Raw genomic sequence first — 22,311 nt, 5'->3', positions numbered from 1 at the left:
TCTAACATGCTTGGATTGGTCTCACAAGAATCAGCAAAATCAACATTTCAACACTTTACAAATTTTTTCTAAGTCATATCGACTGACAGACTGACAGGCCTACTTTGGGGGTGATTTTACTTAGTCTCGGTTGCGATTTAGCATGAGTTCACTGAAAGAGATTTGTAGCTGGTACATAGGTTTACCATTTTGGTTTAGAGTGTTTGCACGTTAGAGCCATGAATTAGCAGATAAATAAACATGAAAACTCGCTGTCAGGCTAGTATCGGGGTTAACTGATGAACTGAATGCCGGTTCAGTGGCCGACACCGAGTAGAGTCCGAGCGCTGCATGGATGTCGCGGCTAGCCGCGCATCGCCGGCGCCCTGCCCCACGTGGCAGACCCAGGCCAGAGCGCGCCTTCACCTCTCCAGCACCCGCCCACACTCAGCCGTGCCCCCATTTCGCACTGCCAGCTCTCCTTCATCGCTCGTAGCGCCCGCAGCAGCAACGCCGCTCGCCACCACCGTCGTTGCCAGCCACCGGCTTGTCTGGCCGCTTCTCCATCATCGTAATCCCTCCACCGTCTCCCCAGCACCCCATTGCTTCTCCTAGTGCCCGCTACCAGTGCTCGGTAAGCTCTAGCCCCGTGCAAATCCTCGCCGGAGCTTCGCCGCTAGCCCCGTCACCGTGGCCAGAGCGCCACCGTCCACCTCTCCAGGCATTAGCTAGCGCGTTGAGTTCGCCTTGTGTAGTATATGCTCATCCGAGCTTGAGCTTGCTTCATCGTGGCCTCCTCCAATGTGCCGCCGTCATTCCGCCCCGCCGTGCCGCCATAGTTGCCGCCGTAGCCGCTAGCTCCAATGAGAAGGCCACCCACGTAGCTCAATCGATGCGCCAGGTCACGTAGATCATCGTGTGATGATGTCACCGCCGGCAAGTTCGCCGTCGGTGAGCTTTGGCCGCGCCACCATAGCGCAGCGTAGCTGCCCTGTTTCGAGTCGATGACATGTGGGGTCCCCTGACTGACGGGTCCCACCGGTCAGCGACTCTGTATTTGAAAGCTAGGTCATTTGATTCCAGATTTTGAATTGTTTTGTGATTTTTATATCTCCAGTTTGGTAGCTTCAAAAATTGTGCAATAAATTGTGTAGTGTTCCTTAGGAAGTGTAGTATTTAGGAAAAAATATATTCTTGACATTTACAGTAGAAATTGTAGGAGACTTAAATAGAGATTTGAAATGTGTTTTTGAATGCATGCAAATTTGTTTATTTTATATCTAGAGTTCCTGTGCTCCAAAAATTATGAAATTTTTGTGGTAATCTATTCTTGTCATGTATGAACTCTGGTAAAAATTTGAACCTCATTGCATGTGTAGATTTGTAGTTATAGATTTTTCTTTTTATAAATAGTGAATCCTTGTATGAATTTTTATAAATTATTTATGAATCCAAAATTCATGAAATTTGTTGGGGGTAATCCTAGTACCATAAGGATGCAAAGAAAAATAGGAAATCTATTTCTTGATACTTTTCACTAGGGTTTTCTATTTATGCTACTTTAGGCCTTTCTATCTTATCATTTTTGTATAGAGTGTTTTATTGAATAAAATGGCATGAAACTTTTACAGTAGTCCTTTGATAGCATTAGTAAGGCCCTGTAAATTCTTAAGAATTTATGATGCACATTTGATATATGTTTATTATTTAACCTAAATATCTAAATAAAATAATAAAGGCAGACAAAGAAATAGTTTGGGCTTCACCATTATATTGTCTTGAATGTATTCGGTATGCTTAAACTGATGATAGGCTTTATGTTGTCAAATTTTGAGTGATTACATGAAGTAGAATTATCGTTGCTTTAAAATGCAAATTTAAAAGGACTCCGGATAGATTCTGTAGTTTGATAAGTTGCATGATAGGGATGATGTTTACTATAAAAATTGTTAATAACAAAGTTGTAGATAATTTGATAAGCTTTCCATAAAGTCTAGGATCACTGCATTTGGATTAGTAGAACTCCAGTTATGAGTGAAACAAATAGTTGCTGTTTTGTGATATAGTAGATGCATGGTGGAAGTAGTTAATTGAATAATCGAGAAGAGATATGCACCTACTCAATAAACATGATGCACTTGTTAACATATGCATTCACAATATCTTATGCTATATTCATGCATCTAGGATCGGAGGAAGAGATAACGTTGCTGGAATTCGACGAAGCAGAGGAAGGGGACCAGCAGGAGAATCCTCAAGCCGCTGCTCCCAAAGGCGTGGAGCAGAATCCTGAAGAGCTTCCGGAGTGTCCTGACCACCGCCCTACTTCCTTTCTGTGAGGCAAGCCCCAGAGCATTCTAAGTCTCCTAGTATTTTACAAATGTTTACTTAAGTACTTATGATTGATGCATTAGGTTATAAGAGTTGAATGGAACCACTTGGTGCATGTACATTCCTTGTCCAGATATTACACCTTTAATCGGTATAGGTCTAGGATCAAATATATGCTTAGCCATGCTTAGACCGGTAGAAGTCGGGTGATGTCCTGTCACCTACAAGATATAGGTGGATACCGGAGCACGGTTGGCTATATTTGCTATCGTGGAACAAAACCATGGGGTAAAAGAAAATCGAGACCGGGCGGGATGTCGATAGAGAAGCAACAAGACATGGAGGTCTTGGGTGTGGATCTATCCTCGTCTGTGTCGATTAAGGACCGTACCGTTGTTGGCGCTTCTGACAAGATTGAACGCATGCCTCTCACTTAGCTGGCCGGATAACTCGTTCTGATCGCAAAGCCGAGTAATTCAACTCAGGCCGAGACCCGTTTTTTTGTGTGCTCCTTCTGGGGAACGATCAGATTGAGCCCAAGGGTAGGCTAGGCCTAAACGTCCTAGCATCTGGTGTTCCAGATTGTGCGGCGCAGTATGAACCCACGAAATGTAGACTTGAGTTGTACCTAAGGTGACCTAAGGCTGCCTTCGCGCGGTATGCCTGGGTTTGTGTTAGGAATAAATTCCCAGCTGGTTGAAATCGATTCGAATCGCCGTCTCTCTCGGATAGTGAGAAACTTGGCTAGTCCCAACATCATAGTAACTATGTTATGGAACATGATGGTTCGGATGAATATGGAATTACAATACCTGCTATGGTTACCATTGTATGCTTTTAAATGATATACCACATGTTTGGCACAGGATAGTTGCTAATCTAGAAATGTATAGTTATAATTAACTAGATAAAGGAATCATAATTGTACAATGAGTCAATTGCTTTTATGCAAAATGTTGTCAAGTTATCTCCACTTATACAGCCTTGCATAATCCTTGGAGTCATTCTATTTCTGGTTTACGACGGGTATGTCTAGCTGAGTACTTTCTTGTACTCAGGGTTTTATTTCCCATTATTGCAGATGGCACTATGTATCATGGTTATTGCAAGAGTTGCTTCTATCCCACCATAGATGAGGAGTAAGCCTTGGGCAGGCTTCTTTATTAATCCCTCTCTTTGCTTTTGTGGACCGTGATCCTACTTGGCACTATATCAAACTATGTTGGAAACTTTATTTTCGAACTTAATTGCTTCCGCTTTATCTATCAAACTCGGTTTGTAATAACTTTTATTCGTACTCTAATGATGAAATGTATATGTGAACTTTATGTAATATGTGGCATGTATGTTGAATCATGTACGATCTTGGTTGTTGTAAATCATTTATCGAGACCCGTAGTGGTACTCAACGGACTACCGGGTTTATATGGGTTCAAGTATGACAGTGCGACCGCTTGTGGGCTGCCATTGTACTTGTACTCTTATAAATTGGTCGGTTCTACGACATGGGCATACTTGGTCCACTGCGAAGGAATTTTCGATTATAAACTTGAGCTCCTTACACCCTTATGGCAAGCCGTGCTTGGGTTATGCTGCTTGGCTATGGTTCGTGCTGCTCAGTGATAGTACACGCTGCTCGGCAATAGCTCACAACTGCTCGGCAACTCATCACATTGGTCGGACGGTGAGTTCTATGGCTCAGCTTCGTTCGCACCTGCTCGGACAAGATCAAGACGACGTTGCACAATAGGTACAAGGTGCTCGGGGACTAGCTGTGGGGGTATTACCCCAGATACTCATGGCAGACCACATGGGCTGCACCCTCAGGGGCGGCCCAGTGCACAAGATGAAGCCTTGCGGGGCATGACTCTACTCGGCGCCTCTCGCAAGACATCTAGAAGATATCCTAAAGATACTACAAGATCTGTTAGGATATGTATGATCCCAAGATTTCTGTAATCAGTTATTACTTTCCGGTTATCTCTCAGATCTAACCAACTTGTAACCCTGCTCCCTGGATTATATAAGGTGGGCAGGGACCCCCTCCAAACTCATGCAATATCATATGATAACTAATACAAACCAACAGGCCACAGGAGTAGGGTATTATGTCATACTAATGGCCTGAACCTGTCTAACTCGTGTGTCTCTATTGCCTTCTTGTTCTTGATCTCATGCTCCTTTGCCGATCAATCTACCTTCATGGAATACCCCTTGGAGGACTATCGACGATATTCTATCGACAAGTGGTGATGAAGGTGTCAAGATGAAATCTACAAGAGTGAGCTCCAAATTAAACTTGGACAACGCACCTTTGCTTACATGTGGACCCTTGTTAAGATTATGCAAGAGTAATGTTAAACATGCCTATTTCATGTACATTACATCATCATGCATCCACCTTGACCAGTGGAAAAGTTTCATGAAGTTTGGAGCTAAAAAGTCACATGAAATGATGAGTTACATTCTTGCTTGAATTGCACTATTAAGTGAATGGAATTATAGGTCATCAACCAAACCTTGCTACCTTGCCCAAATGACTCTAATTGAATTCTACAACAAAAGTCATGAAGGGTTCATGTTGACCAAGTGGCCAGAAAATGCCTCAATCGGTCTAAAACTCTAATTTAAGGTTTATCATGATGCTACTTTGACTTGGTTTGAACTGTGGCTGAGAGTGTTTGCAGTAGAACCTAAATAAAAGTTGTATTTCATCTTGTGTACAACAAACTTTATTTTTGGATCAAGGCTTGATTCGACTTCTAAGTGTCTCAAATAGGGCTTTCAAGAATCAACTCAGTGCTGTTTTGAAGCTCCAAAAATCGGCCAAGTGTTGGAACTGAAGTTTTTAGTTTTTAGTTTTCGTGTAGCCATCTTTGGGGAATTTTAGTACACAAACCATTTCGAATTTGGCCAAACTACTTTAATAAAAGTTGTTGTACTCATGTAGCTCTACTACATGGTGCAATTGTTTTAGTTTTTCATCACTCGGTTTAGGAGTTAGAAAAGGGATAAAAACACAGTTTCAGTCGGCTTAAAACTGGAACTCTGGATTCAGTTTTGGGTACCCTCCTTTGGAGCTCCATACCTTCCAATCTAGGTCGAGTTAGCTTTGGATCCTTAAAGAAATATTGTTCACCTCGCAAAGGTCTACAACTTTGCCTCTTGCTCCATGATCAAATGTAAGCCAGATCAGGAGATAGAGGATGGGAAAGTCAGTAGTTTCAGTCAATTTCATGGCCGTTTTGAACTGGCTAAAACATGTCGGCCGACCGTGTGTAGGAGCCAAGCGCCACATGGCTGGACTCGCTCGTTGCATGAGCACCACCTCACCTCGCTCTCCTCGTCTTGGATAGCTGAGCGCCCTCACTCCTCCCTCCTACTCGCTCACTTTCTCCCTCGCTCTCGCCCTTTCTCCCGCAGCTCTCAGCCCTAGGGGCACGAGCACGCCCATGGCTACCGCAACAAATCCCAACCCCATCCACCCTTGCTGCTCGGCACCTCCAACCATCTAAGCACCCAACCCAGCCCCATGCCCCTCCAGTGCCTCCTTGCGCCATCCCCCAGCCAGCGAAGCGCTGGGAAGCATCGCCGCTGAGGCCAAGCCCATCAGCCACCGCTTGCTGCCATTGTCGAGCGGTTCTTGGCTATAGCTGGCTAAGGCCAGTGCTAGGCGCAGCCATGGCTAGCCATGGCCAGAGTCGTTCATCCCCTTCCTCATCACTGCCGGCCGCCAGCTGCCCCGGAGCCTAGCCTCCACGGCGTCCTCCTTCGTCCTCTGCTGCGTCCTGCGTTGAGAGAAAGGAGAAGAACAGGTGAATCGTAAATAGAAGCTTTTTCATGTGTTCACTTTGCATAAATGCCTAGCACATATATTTACATATATGGGCTTAGTTAGTTTCTGAGATCTCCAGGTTTCCCAATGCAAAAGTATTTTCCTTTTTTGGTTTAATCTTTTCTTTTGCAGATTTCTGTGCTGAACTTTGGAAAATCGTAATAATTAGTAGAAAAATCATAAAATAACAAATGTGGACTTTTTGGAATACTTGTGAAATTATATATGCAGTAGATCTATAATATGGCAAGTTATAGTTTAAAGATTTTGCTATAAAAATAGATTTATGCAGGTTAGGTTTTGAATACTAGTTGTACTTGTCTTTTTCATAACTGCAGTTGTTGTACTCAAATAAATGTGAAATTTTTATGGTAGGCTACTGATGATATTTGTATGCTATGGTAAAAATTTCAGGAGTTTAGGCTGGATAGTTTAAGAGCTATAAAAATAACAAATGCCACGTGTTGCTTTGATCCTATTCTGAATAGGCATGCATGTTTGTACTAATTGGCTCTGTTAAGTTATAATCATGCATTGATGACAATAAATGAGTTCTAGTACTTTTATTAAACTTTCCAAAAAGCCAGATAGGGTTGCCTTGTTTGTAATGTGTGGCCTTGTTAATAGCAGAATTAGCTCTAGGTGTTTATAACAAAGTTGTTTAGAATTTGCTAAGCTTTCTAAAAAGTCTTGAACCACATTTATTGGACATGTGGAACTCTAGTTATAGCTGTTTAAAGTTGCATATCAGATTCTGTCCATGTTTTGTACAGAGATGCATTTATTGGATTAATTGACCTTGTTAACTGTAGAATTATGTTAAGATGAGAATAAGAAAGTTGTAGGTAACTTCATAAGCCTTTCAAAAAGTTATGATTCATGTTTGTTGGAGGTTTAGAACTCCAGTTATGCTTCTCTGAAGTTCCAATTAGTTTTTTGTACCACTGCTGTTTGGGCTGCATGTGCAGTTTTTCTTGTGCAATTATTTTCATGGTGTAAATGATGTTTTCTGTGGTTTCTGTGAGTACCAAAGTTGTAGCTAATTTTACAGTCTTGCTTGTGTTCAAATTGCATGACCATAGGCCTGATAGTTTAGGAGTTATGAATTTGACAAATGATCTCTCATGTTTGGTCTATGTTCTGTGCAGATTTGAAGGATTTCATTGTTTGACCTAGTTAAGTATGAAATAATGTCTTAGTGATAATATAATAGATATAGTGCTTTCCTTAAGCTTTCCAAATTATCCTAGATCACCCCTTTTGGTGTGGTAGAGCTCCAGTTATAAGCTTGTGAAGTTGCATGGCAGAATCTATCCAAGTCTGGACAGAGGTGCTCAATTATGCTTGATTGACCTCATTGATGGTGGAATCACCTGGGGATGATAATAAACATGTTTTAGATAATTTAATAAGATTTCTATAAAGTTAAGGGTCATGCTTGTTTGATGTCTGTAACTCCAGTTATGCATTTTTGAAATTACTACTACTTTTCTATCCTAGTTCTGTGCAGATCTAAAACATTAGCATATTTGACCTGGTTAACTTTGGAATAAGCTTTTGGTGATAATAACAATGTTGTAGGAAATTTCATTAGCTTTCTAGAAAGTCTAGGGTCACCCTTATTGGATGCTTATATCTCCAGTTATGGTAAAGACAAGTGACTGCTGTGCTGCTGTCCAGATTTCTATACATGTGCTAGGTGACTGCTTTAGCTTGCTCTTGTTTTGGCTAAACATGTTGGTTAGTTCTTGATCGATGCATGGGTGCAATATCTGAACTTAAGTTCACTTGTGTGCCATGACTAATATGCTTGCTATCCCTCTATAATAGGTTGTGTGATGTTTAGTTAAATAACTCTAGGTGCCTATGTCTTGCATGATTTTATGTTTGCCTTGAATGCTATTATGTGATGCATCTCATATTACCATTCTTCATATTCATGCAATTGCATCTTGGATCTCATCTAGGTATGCTAGATGAACCACGTGAAGGACGTGATGTTGGAGCTGAACCCAAAGATGGTGTATGGTGGACCTATCCCGAAGATAGAAGGACTAAGCAAGTGCCAAGATGGGGGATGCTCTCCAAGCAAGTGTTGTCTAACAAACACTAACCTAGTGTTGGATCACAGGCAAGCCCTAGAGCATTCTAAGCCTCCTATGTTTTTATAAATATCACTTGAGTTCTTTATGTTTGATGCATTAGGTTATAAGAGTTGATTGGAACCACTTGATGCATAGAACTACCTTGTCCAGAAATATACCTTGAACCCTATGTATGTCCAGGATCGAATGTATGCTTAGCAATGCTTAGTCTGGTAGAAGTCAGGTGATTTCCTATCACCTGTGAGATATAGGTGGATACCAAAGCACGATTGGCTATATTTGCTATCGTGGAAATAACCATGTGTTGATGAATAAAAAGGAGACAGGGCGGTGTCTCGATAGAGAAGTAATGAGGCATGGAGGTCTTGGGTGTGGATCTATCCCCGTCTATGTCAGCTAAGGACCGATTTGATATATGTCCTCATGTCATGTTGAATGCATGCCTATCACTTAGTTGGCTAGATAACTCGTTCCGACCGTGAAGCCGAGTAGCTCAACTCAGGCCAGAAGCCAGGAAGTGAAAGTGCACACTCTAGCTATAGTAAGGATGTGCGGGGAGCCATTAGTGTAAGTCCAAAGGGTAGATTGACGTCCTAGCAGAGTGGATTCCCTAAGAGTGCGGCGCTACTCGGACCCGCTAATTTGTTCCTAAGCTGTACCAAAGGTGACCCGAGGCGACCACTAATTAGGTTGCTTGGGTGTGTGTTAGGAATAATTCCCTAGCTAGGTAGGAATAGATTCAAATCGCCATCTCTCCTAGATAGTGAGAACTTGACTGAGCAGCAGCAACAAAGAGTAACTTAATGGAAACTTGATGGTTATGATGATGATACTCATACTACTATAGCGGCTATGGTTAATATTGCCTGTTACTAAATGATATTCCACATGTTTAGCATAGGTTAGTTGCTAATCTAAAGATGAATAGCTATAATTAACTTGGTTACTGAATTGTAAAATGTATAGCTCAACTAGTGGCTTTTATGCAAAATTTTGTCAAGCTAGCTCCACCTATAAAGCCTTGCATATTCCTTGGTGTAACTTTATTTCTATTTTATGATGGGTAAGTCTAGTTGAGTACATTCAAGTACTCAGGGTTTATCCCACCATGTTGCAGGTGAAGTTCTCGGCTTGCTGAAGATGGTGGCTAACCACCGGTGGGCTCGGTGACTCTATATTTATTTCTCATCTATATGCTTTTTATCAAAGGATTTCACTTATGCTAGCAATGTATTTGAAACTTATATTAATGTAATCATTTGAAAGCTATGTTGTTTTCACTAATCGGTTTTGAAATCCAAACTGGTACTATTATTTGTGAACCCATTTGTAATATTATTTCTGCTGCAACTCTCTGTGTGTGATGTGTATTTACTTAATCACGCGATCTTGGTTGTGATGTTGATTTACCAGGGTCCTTCCTGACACTCGGCGGACTACCGAGTTTATATAAGTGAAAGTATGCGCGTGTCAACGTGTTAGCGGGGACGGCCATACTTGATCTTGTAGCTGGCATCAGAGCAAGATTAAGCATAATACTGTCATGTACATAGTTTTAAAAGACAAGTTTTGGTTTTAAAAAGCCTATTTTGACTAAACTTTAGCTACAGGAAAATTTGTCAAAACTAATTTGCAACACTATTCTAGCAACATCCTCCTTTATGCCCAATTAAGGACTACTAGGTGGCAATAAGTAAACTAACACTAACTATGGGGGTTTACTTCTTGCAATTTTTACTTTCATCATCCCTACGGCGTGCTATTGTATGGATGCCATTCGCTTGAATGGTAATGTATGGATCACTATACCTCTATGCCCAGGTAAGAAGGTAAGTTGATGAGTGGCATGACCACAAGTGTGAGTGTGCGGTCGGGGAGAGCTAGCTTTGATACGACTGTATACGCATGCTTGCATGTGTGTATGGTGCATATTTAATTATGGGTAGCAAATTTAATGATTAGGTAGCTTTGATACGGAAGTATATATATATGGGTATATATATATAGAAGTATTTAGCTTGCAAACTAGAGTCCAGATTTTCATTTCTACATATATAATTGTGGGGTTGAGCTAAAATGAAATCCTTCTGCAGGGACGCTAACCATGAATGCATAGATTGAATGTAGTTGATGACTAGCTATATATCAAGAGAGTACGTGTTATGCCACTGACATAGAATGTGATTGCCACCTTAGGCTGACCATTTCGTGAGGCCAAATATGACGAGCATGCATCATGATTGTGCTTGTGCATAAATATGCTTCCCTCACTTTGTTCTAATACTAAGTAACTTGCAATCAATGTGATGTTACTATCTTCTCTTTATGGAGCTAGACAAGATGTCTTGTTCCATGCCGCTTGAATAGCTATGCTTGAAGATAGTGTGTGATTAGCTTCGCCTTGTATTTTGCTTCCAAAGGAAATAGATGACAAGTTAGTAGTTAGCAAAAACTTCACCCCTTCAAAAACTAAGTTACTAAGTTTAAGTAAAGCTTGTTTGGAAGAGATATTCACTTACTCAGTAAAAAGGAAATAAAAGATAACAGTACCCTACCACCATGTTTTGTATGACATGGGTATTGGTGTTGTTGTAGGTGACTGCTTGTTATGTTTGAGCTTTATGTTTAGTAATAGTCGCTTAAGCTAATTGGATTGAGTGTTTCAAAATGCTTGCTTAAGACCATGATGTATGTGTGTATGCTCGTTATCTAGGTAGTACCGTAGTAGTCACCACTTTTGTCCTTGGTAAGCATACGAGTGTGGAAGAGCGCTATCCTGGAACAGCGTCCAAGTTTTGATAATCTCAAGGTTGTCGTCTCTAATTGAGTTCTCTCTTAGGAGCCTGAGCCTATACATGTGGTTGCTAGCCCTTGAATGTTGCGCTACAAAGACCTTTATCCATGCCTTTGCTTGACCTTAGGCCCAAGCTTAGTTCCCTTTAATGCTTGCATATGTTGTGGTTGTCCCGCTCCTGTGTGGGAGGACCTTGCTCAAGAATCCTTGTTAGATCTCATTGCTCCTTCTTCTACTGATGATCTGGTGCAATGCTAATCGCTATCTACCCTGGCTTTGGAACATTTTTCCTCATAGATCATGTCATTGCTTTATCAACTGAATCCCTAGTCAGTGCATTGGCTTTGTCCCTCGAATCTCATTTGTTTTGTCTCCAACTCTTTCAAGTCTCTAGATGTTTATTAGTCTTGATCTCATGTTGCTGCTCGGTAAGACCAAATCTCATGTTAATCTTTACCTGGTAATCACCTTGGTGGACATAAGGCGTATATGGAAATTAAGCAAGAGTCTCCTGCTTAGTTGTCTTTGACAATTAGGCTATGTTCTCTTGTGCTATGTTTTGATCTTTGGATCGCCTCCTTGTTGAATCCTAACCATGTGACTACCTTTGTTTGCTATCCCTCCTTCTCATGGTGCTTGCTCCTATGCAACCAAATTTGTGCCATGTTAAAATTTTGGTGGGTTGTATGTTCAGTAATGGTGCCACGATTAGCGATCTATGGTGCCGTGATGAAACCGAGAGCCTCCTGTGGGCGCGCACACAAGGTTGTGCTAATTGGCATGCACTGGTATCAAGGTTCCTAGTCATGATCCATTGTAGAACTGCACCAATGTGTTATTTTCACATAAGCTCTTCCTTGGTTATCTCTCCTTATCTTGTCAGAAGATCTATACGTTGAACCAGATACAATACAAGTTCCTTCTAGAGTCATCCAAAGGATAACCTTTGAAGAATAGGTCGCTGACATGAACATAAATAGACTGCAAGAGATGGTAGACAAGTGACTCTATTTGGCTGTCCCTGTAATGACGTCGGTCAGCTAGTGAGCAACTTATGTCATCCCCATTGGATCAAAAGGGCACACAACACTTAAAGTTGGACAAATTATCAATTGGATGATAAATGGACCAGGATATTATGTCCTATAATAGGTCACCTGGTGCTTATGAGCTTTCTATCCAAGTCTTGACCTTTATGTGCATGATGATCAACCGACCTTCTTCGGTGTGACCCTTTTTGCTGACTTCAATAGCGACCATCTATTTATGCTTCGACCACAATTCTTATTCTCAAGATTGAAGATTTGGAATCTTTTTGGGGTTGAGAGATAACCAAATAGTTACTAGTATGAAGGTTAATCTCTAGCTAGGTAATGACTCTTTGGTAACTATGAAGGCCAGATCTCACAAAACAATGTTAAGCAAAGAAACAACAAAGCCGGTCAGCGATGCCAGTACTGCTTTCTTCTCCAAGCCCTATGTCGTCAAGTCAATTCCATCTTGGACAATCACACGGGTAGTGCAAGATACTGTATCAGCTAAGTAAAGAGCTAGAGAAAGCATATCCCAAGTTTCAATCAGCATCATTATGTACATGGTGTTATCAAAGGATTTGTTTAGGACTCTATTGGATGATGCATAGGATGATAGTTGGAAACAGTCCCTTATCCTATAGGACTACCCCTCCACATGAAGTATGCATTGTGCCCTACAAAAATAGCCCACCAGTCCAATGCTTGTGCATCGTGAGCTGGTGCCTACATCAACGGTTGAAGTTGTTCCCTAGGAAGCATATGAGGAAAACCCTAGCCTCCATCCTCAATGAGAAAGCTACCACTATCATAAAAAGAGTTGAAAACTATGAACACACTTCCCAATGTGTAAATCAAAGGAAAAGAAGAACAGGAAATCTGTTGAGATTTCATGACACTAAACCGTTTATCTTTAAGCCGGTGATTAGAGGCCCAAACATGGTTGGGTTGCCACAACACTTGACAATCTCATTCCTCGCTTAAGGTACTTTGATGTCTTAAGTTGGTTTGAGGATTGGTTGAGTAAAGCATCAGATTTGAGAGATGTTTTGACAGTTCAGTCACATAATTTTAGAACAAAGCAGTTTTGGAAGATGATTTGTTTGTATAGACAAACGGTGTCCGTTTGAGCTGAATTTTGGTCAGTAGTTAAAGGACTCTTGGATCTAAATGCCTACTAAAATTTGTGCACAATGGAGTAGTAGTTTGTAATATATGAACTGATTACCGAGAGGTACAGAATTTATGATTTGTTTGCTGACTACTTGCATCCCTCATATTAGTAGGTTGTGTTCTAGTTCAGGTCATGTTGGCAAGTGATGATTGTTAATACTTTAGATGCCCTAGAGAAGACTCCTTACACCCCTTTGTGCCTTGCTTTTGTCCTCTCATATCAACAAGGGTGAGTAGTCAAGGTGTTCTACAAGTCAATTTGTGCCTTTTCGAGTCAAAAACAATTTGAAAGTGTCAAACAACATATTTTAGATTATGATTATGAGTTGTTGATTGACATTAGAAAGAAAGCTTCAATGTCAAATGTTGTCCAACAAAGCTAGTTTTGCTACAGTGCAAGTCAATCCAATTTACTGTGCAACAACACCATGAAGGAAAATTGTACTTGATCTTGTAGTGTACTGTTTCTCCGGATGGTGAATAACTACAACCTTTGTTGTCCTCCAGACCTCGCTAACATCCTTCTTCAATAAGGATTTCCAAGGCAGACTTGTCCTTGGTACATTTTATGTGTTTTTACCCATGGGGTTGCATTAGATTCAACCCAGATAACTGTTGCCGCTTGGATACGAGGATTCCCCCAAATAATGATCGTCGAAAACACTGAGTCAACAGAGTCAGCTATTGCATTCACCGCTCACTCAACAGACTCAGATAATAAAGTGTTACCATTAGAGAAAGAGAACTACACACATGGAACATTATGTAGTTGTAACACCCTAAAATTTGCCACATTTTCAAAATAGGAGAATTTGATTTATTATGCAATTTTGTGGGCATTTGAATTTAGAAAAATAATATTTTTTATCAAAATAAAATAAAATATAGGTCAACGACCATGAGTATGCTTTCATGCTGTTGCATATATTTTGTATTGCTTGGTTTGAAGTCATATTTCAAATTGAGTTGAAATTGCATTTTGAACTGCTTTGGAAAAGTTGAAAAGAAATAAATTTCCCTTCTTCTTCCTTCCCCTGCTTCTGGTCCAGTCGGCCTGCCTCACTCGTGACCCATTCCCATCCCACATGGCTATTTCCCGTGTGGCCTGCTTCCTCCGTCTGTGGCCCAGTTTCATAGCTCAATAGCGCACGCCTGGCCCAGCCAAACGCCCGCGCCACACGTCCTCTCTTCGCCCCGCTGACGCACTGGGCCCACCCATCAGGCGCTCCTCCTTCCTCCATGCCGTGTCCACCTTGGACACCATCGCACTGACACTGCCCATGTTCGGCTCCGCTACGCCCTGGTGTCGTGCCGCCCAAGTCCCTACGCCCCTTAAACAGCCACCTGAGCCTGCGTGGCCTCCCTATCCCACCTTGTAGTAAGATTTTCATCCTCGCATAGAGTTTGCTGAGCCACTGCTGTAGCCCTAACTGCCGCCGTGCACCATCCCACATGGGTCATCGTCATCACACCTTCCCCACCCATGATGAGTTTTCTGGTGAGATACCCATCCTCTCTTCTCTCTCTTGTACCTTCCCGTTCGAAAAACCGAGCACCATAGGCTCCTAACTGACAGTGCTAGTGAACTCATCCATGGCGCCACTATGGTTACCTCACCGCTGGCACTATTGTGGCCGGCAATGCTCCCTCTCATCCGCCCGATCTAATCTCCACGCCCATCTCAGATTCAACGGTCGTGGATGGCCGATACCCCTTCGTCTTGGAATTTTGCAAAAGAGCCCTTACAAGTACTTGAGTCTTAACCCACGGTCCATCATGTCTTTCCTGATTTCATTTTCTTCTTTTGAAAGCGTACTTTGTTTCGGTTAGATTGAAAATACGTTTTTAGCTATTTACAGTTTTGCCACTAGATTTGTTTAGGCCATAAATTTTTTGTTTTAATTCTGATTTGGTCTGTTCAAGTTGCGTTAGGTTCATAATTAAGTAATCTACATATTTATACTACTGTTAAGTAGGTATTCAACTTTTAAAATTTGAGGTTAGATTTAGTCTATTATTTTACTAAAGGAAAACTTGTTTAATTCATAACTTCTTCGTTTTAGCTCCGTTTTTTGTTATCTTCGCGTCTGTGTGTTCGTAGCGAGACATAGATTCATTTTTTCAAACTTTTCATCTTGATTTTATGCTATTGGTGTACTATTCTAATCTATAGCTTTTGTTTGCTATGCATGATTTTTCTGGATGCTTGTATGTTGCTGTGATTATCGAGTATAGACGGTGAGCAATTCATGGGAGATCAAGGGTACTACTTTGACAAACAGGATCAACAGGAGTACTTTGCTCAAGGCAAGTATAGCATGGGATCATCCTTGTTTCCTACCACTTTAATACATTTAATTCATGTTGCATGTGTCGCCTTGATAGGAATTCCCTAGAATTGAACTTATACCTTGTCACCCATGGGATATGCATTGGGTAGCTTTGCTAGTGCTTAATTAAACCATGATCTTATAACTTGACTAATGGTATATGCAATAAAGATTAAAATATGACTTTTTAGCAACTTGGAAACAGGGGGCTAGAGTGTTTAGCTACTTTCTAAATGCTTCAGATTCTTCTCCCTAAGGACTTATCTATAAGTGATTATCCAGGACTTACAGTATATCTATGAGGGCTACATGGCTCTGGCTTTAGCTCAGTATGAGGATCTTTTCTAGCTTGTTAGTGGTTACCTTTATTAGCATAAGAATGGCTTGATGAATCAGGTGTAGTGTGGCCTCTGTCCCCTTGAGTATAGGCTGTGTGTCATTGTGCCATTGGAAAGGGGGGCTCTACATCTGTTTGCCGAGTGAATCTAATGGCCCTAACTTGTTAGACGAACCTTTGAAAGGCTTCATAGTGAAGCCTGCCGACCTTTCTTAGTAGTGGGTTAAGAGGCTCGCGACCTCAGGTGAAAGGGTAAATCACGACTCACAATGAAAGTGTACAACCTCTGCAGAGTGTAAAACTGGTATTTCAGCCGTGCTCATGGTCACGAGCGGCCTTGGAACCCTTATGGAATAGATGATCACTAAGAATTATTGGTTTATGCTATTCATTATTCATGTTTACTTTGATCATGTGTTTTACATTAGGAATTGAAACAATTTGTTGCTACTCTTATGCTAAAATTGTGACAACTAAAAGTTGAATGCTGTTAAACCTGTGTCAAGCCTTTTCAGCCTCATGAACCCCATGTTACACTTGTTGAGTATGACATGTACTTACGCTTGTTTATTTTCATTATTTGGATAAAAATCCTGGATGGGTAACATATGGCTATGGTAATGACAATTTCCCTGAGGATTACTAGACTTGTGGTCAACCAGTCGACGTCCGTGTGATGTGGAGCTTCCGCGAGAGATCTTTTCTTATTTTGCTACATTTATGTGAAGACTCTATCTTATTTGTAATGTAATACACACTTGTGATGATACTATTCATAATTTGTCGGCTTATGTGTGTAACTGATCTCTGGGTGCACATAAGATTTTGCATCCCATTTTATCCTTAAAATTGGGTGTGACAGTAGTTTTCCATCGGGTGGCATTTGAATGATTGAACAGTTATGATTGGCATAGACATTGTCTATTGGTCACTTGGTTTCTTACAGCCTCGGAGGATGATTACCCCGTCTATGATCTCATCCCTTATGAAAGGTTGTACTCAAGCTACTTTGGTAGAGAACTGCTTTTCAAACTTGTGAATGAACATGGAACCATTATATTGAGTAGCTTTTAGAAGCTTGCAGTCTAGTGCTAAGTTCACATGGTCCATGCTATATTCACTAGGGAAATAGATATTATGGGTAGTTAGTTTATGCTCCATAGTACTCTCTGTATCCCGAGAATGAAGTGCTGTGCTGACGTGGATTCCTCCCAAAGTAACAATGCTTCATGGAAGCCAATGAAGGAAATTCTTCAGACAAAACTTACTACGAAGAGCAAGTATTAGAAAGTGTCTTGACCAAATGAGCCCCTCTGATACTCCAAAGTTAAGTAGCCTAATGCTATCACTGATGTTGGAAAATGGATGACATGCTTCTCTTCCCTTAAAAGTCTTTCACACCGAATCTCAGGGCGAGATTCCTGTAAGGGGGAGGGCTGTAACACCCTAGGTGTTTATCACCAGTTAAGCAATGGGTTTGAGCTCAAACATGACATGTTAAGTGTTGATAAAGGTGTCAAGATCAAATCTACAAGAGTGAGCTCCAACTTAAACTTGGACAACACACCTTTGCTTACATGTGGACCCTTGTTAAGATTATGCAAGAGTAATGTTAAACATGCCTATTTCATGTACATTACATCAACATGCATCCATCTTAACTAGTGGAAAAGTTTCATGAAGTTTGGAGCTAAAAAGTCACATGAAATGATGAGTTACATTCTTGCTTGAATTGCACTATTAAGTGAATGGAATTATAGGTCTTCAACCAAACCTTGCTTCCTAGCCCAAATGACTCTAATTGAACTCTACAACAAAAGTTATGATGGGTTCATGTTCAGCAAGTGGCCAGAAAATGCCTCAATCGGTCCAAAACTCTAATTTAAGCTTTATCGTGATGCTACTTTGACTTGGTTTGAACTATGGCTTAGACTATTTGCATGGCAGTAGAACCTAAATAAAAGTTATAGTTCATCTTATGTACAACAAACTTTATTTTTGGATCAAGGCTTGATTTGACTTCTAAGTGTCTCGAATAGGGCTTTCAAGAATCAACTCAGTGCTGTTTTAAAGCTCCAAAAATCGGCTAAGTGTCGGAACTGAAGTTTTTAGTTTTTAGTTTTCATGTAGCCATCTTTGGGAATTTTAGTTCGCAAACCATTTCGAATTTGGCCAAATTACTTTAATAAAAGTTGTTGTACTCATGTAGCTCTACTACATGGTGCAATTGATTTAGGTTTTCATCACTCGGTTTAGGAGTAAGAAAAGGGACAAAAACACAGTTTTAGTCGGCTTGAAACTGAAACTCCAGATTTAGTTTTGGGTACCCTCCTTTGGAGCTCCATACCTTCCAATCTAGGCCGAGTTAGCTCTGGATCCTTAAAGAAATATTGTTCACCTTGCAAAGATCTACAACTTTGCCTCTTGCGCCATGATCAAATGTAAGCCAGATCGGGAGATAGAGGATGGGAAAGTTGGCAGCTTCAGTCAATTTCATGGCCGTTTTGAACTGGCTGAAACATGTTAGCCGACTGTGTGCATGAGCCAAGCGCCATGTGGTTAGCCTCGCTTGTCGCATGAGCACCACCTCACCATGCTCTCCTCGTCTTGGATAGCCGAGCGCCCTCCCTCCTCCCTCCTGCTCGCTCACTTTCTCCCTCGCTCTCGCCCTTTCTCCCATAGCTCGCAGCCCTAGGGGCGTGGGCGTGCCCATGGCTGCCACGTCAAGGCCCTGCTCCATCCACCCATGCTGCTTGGCACCTCCAACCATCTGAGCACCCAACCTAGCCCCATGCCGCTCCAGCGCCTCCTCGCGCCGTCCCCCAGCCAGTGAAGCACCGGGAAGCATCGCCGTCGAGGCCATGCCCGTCAGCCGCCGCTTGCTGCCATTGCGGAGCGGTTGCTGGCTGTAGCTGGCCAAGGCCAGGGCTAGGCGCTGCCAAGGCACATCATGGCTAGAGTTGGCTGTCCCCTTCCTCGTCACTACCGGCCGCCAGCTGCCCAGAGCCCAGCCTCGTCGGCGTCCTCCTTCGTCCTCTCCTGCGTCCTACGTCGAGAGAAAGGATAAGAGGAGTGAATCATAAATATAATTTTTTTCATGTGTTCACTTTGCATAAATGCCTGACACATATATTTATATATATGGGCTTAGTTAGTTTATGAGATCTCCAGGGTTCCCAATGCAAAAGTATTTTTCTTTTTTGGTTTAATCTTTTCTTTTGCAAATTTATGTGCTGAACTTTGGAAAATCGTAATAATTAGTAGAAAAATCATCAAATAACAAATGTGGACTTTTTCGAATCCTTGTGAAATTATCTATGCAGTTGATCTATAATATGGTATGTTTTAGTTTAAAGATTTTGCTGTAAAAATAGATTTATGCAGGTTAGGTTTTGAATACTAGTTGTACTTGTCTTTTTCATAACTGCAGTTGTTTTGCTCAAATAAATGTGAAATTTTTATTGTAGGCTGCTGATGCTATGTTTATGCTGTGGAAAAAATTTAAGGAGTTTAGGCTTGATAGTTTAAGAGCTATAAAAATAACAAATGCCCTATGTTGCTTCGCTCCTATTCTGAATAGGCCTGCATGTTTGTATTAATTGGCTTAGTTAAGTTATGAATCATACCTTGATGACAATAAATGAGTTGTAGTACTTTTCTCAAGCTTTCCAAAAAGCTAAAGAGAATAATTTTTGGTTAAGTAGATTTTAGTTATAGTTGCTTAAATTTCTGTGGCTGTTTCTGCCCAAACCCAGATAGGGTTGCCTTGTTTGTAATGTGCGGCCTTGTTAATAGCCGAATTAGCTCTAGGTATTTATAACAAAGTTGTTTATAATTTTCTAAGATTTCCAAAAAGTCTTGAACCACATTTATTGGACATGTGGAACTCTAGTTATAGTTGTTTAAAGTTTCATATCAGATTTTGTCCATGTTTTGGACAGAGATGCATTTATTGGATTTATTGACCTTGTTAACTGTAGAATTATGTTAATATGAGAATAATAAAGTTGTAGGTAACTTCATAAGCCTTTCAAAAAGTTATGATTCATGTTTGTTGGAGGTTTAGAACTCCAGTTATGCTTCTCTGAAGTTCCAATCAGTTTTCTGTACCACTGCTGTTTGGGCTGCATGTGCAGTTTTTCTTGTGCAATTATTTTCATGGTGTAAATGATGTTTGCTGTGGTTTCTGTGAGTACCAAAGTTGTAGCTAATTTTATAGTCTTGCTTGTGTTCAAATTTCATGACCATAGGCCTGATAGTTTAGGAGTTATGAATTTGACAAATGATCTCTCATGTTTGGTCTATGTTCTGTGCAGATTTGAAGGATTTTAGTGTTTGACCTAGTTACATATGAAACCTTGTCTTAGTGATAATATAAGAGTTATAGTTATTTATTTAAGCTTTCTAAATTATCCTAGATCACCCCTTTTGGTGTTGTAGAGCTCTAGTTATAAGCTTGTGAATTTGCATGGTAGAATCTGTCCAAGTCTGGACAGAGGTGCTCAATTATGCTTGATTAACCTTGTTGATGGTGGAATCACCTGGTGATGATAATAAACATGTTTTGTATAATTTAATAAGCTTTATAAAAAGTTAAGGGTCATGCTTGTTTGATGTCTATAACTCTAGTTATGCATTTTTTAAATTACTACTACTTTTCTATCCTAGTTCTGTGCAGATCTAAAACATTAGCATGTTTGACCTGGTTACCTTTGGAATAAGATTTTGGTGATAATAAAAATGTTGTAGGCAATTTCATTAGCTTTCCAGAAAGTCTAGGGTAACCCTTTATGGATGCTTATATCTCTAGTTATGGTTAAAACAATGACTGTTGTGCTGCTGTCCAGATTTCTATACATGTGCAAGGTGACTGCTTTAGCTTGCTCTTGTTTTGGCTAAACATGTTGGTTAGTTCTTGATCGATGCATGGGTGCAATATCTGAACTTAAGTTCACTTGTGTGCCATGCCTAATATGCTTGCTATACCTCTATAATAGGTTGTGTGATGTTTTGTTAAATAACTCTAGGTGCCTATGTCTTGCATGATCTTATGTTTGCCTTGAATGCTATTATGTGATGCATCTCATATTACCATTCTTCAAATTCATGCACTTGCATCTTGCATCAAATCTAGGTACGCTAGATGAACCACGTGAAGGACATGATGTTGGAGCCAAACCCAAAGACGGTGTATGGTGGACCTATCTCGAAGATGAAAGGACTAAGCAAGTTCCGAGATGGGGGATGCTCGCCAAGCAAGTGTTGTCTAACAAACACTAACTTAGTATTGGATCGCAGGCAAGCCCCGGAGCATTCTAAGCCTCCTACATTTTTATAATTATCACTTGAGTTCTTTATGTTTGATGCATTAGGTTATAAGAGTTGATTGGAACCACTTGATGCATAGAACTACCTTGTCCAGAAATATACCTTGAACTCTATGTAGGTTTAGGATCAAATGTATGCTTAGCCATGCTTAGACCGGTAGAAGTCGGGTGATTTCTTGTCACCTGCGAGATATAGGTGGATACCAAAGCACGGTTGACTATATTTGCTATCGTGGAAATAACCATGTGTTGATGAATAAAAAGGAGACCGGGCGGGATGTTGATAGAGAAGCAACAAGGCATGGAGGTCTTGGGTGTGGATCTATCACCGTCTGTGTCGGTTAAGGATACTTAGTTGGCTGGATAACTTGTTCTGACCATGAAGCCGAGTATCTCAACTCAGGCCAGAAGCCAGGAAGTGAAAGTGTGCACTCTGGCGGTAGTAAGGATGTGCGGGGAGCCATTGACGTAAGTCCAAAGGGTAGATTGATGTCATAGCTGAGTGGATTCCCTGAGAGTGCGGTGCTACTCGGACCCACAAATTTGTTCCTGAGCTGTACCAAAAGTGACCCGAGGCGACCACTAATCAGGTTGCTTGGGTGTGTGTTAGGAATAATTCCCCAGCTAGGTAGGAATCAATTTGAATCGCTGTCTCTCTCGGATAGTGAGAACTTGACTGAGCAGTAGCAATGTAGAGTAACTTAATGGAAACTTGATGGTTATGATGATGATACTCACACTATTGCCTGTTACTAAATGATATTGCCTGTTACTAAATGATATTCCACATGTTTGGCATAGGTTAGTTGCTAATCTAAAGATGAATAGCTATAATTAACTTGGTTACTGAATTGTAAAATGTATAGCTCCACTAGTGGCTTTTATGCAAAATTTTGTCAAGCTAGCTCCACCTATAAAGCCTTGCATACTCCTTGGTGTCACTTTATTTCAGGTTTATGATGGGTAAGTCTAGCTGAGTACATTCCAGTACTCAGGGTTTATCCCACCATGTTGAAGGTGAAGTTCTCAGCCTGCTGAAGATGGTGGCTAACTATCGGTGGGCTCGATG

This window comes from Miscanthus floridulus, chromosome 2, assembly GCF_019320115.1.
Source record: "Miscanthus floridulus cultivar M001 chromosome 2, ASM1932011v1, whole genome shotgun sequence".
Classification (NCBI taxonomy): domain Eukaryota; kingdom Viridiplantae; phylum Streptophyta; class Magnoliopsida; order Poales; family Poaceae; genus Miscanthus; species Miscanthus floridulus.
The sequence above is the reverse complement of the archived record's forward strand: the minus strand, read 5'-3'. Positions refer to the sequence as shown.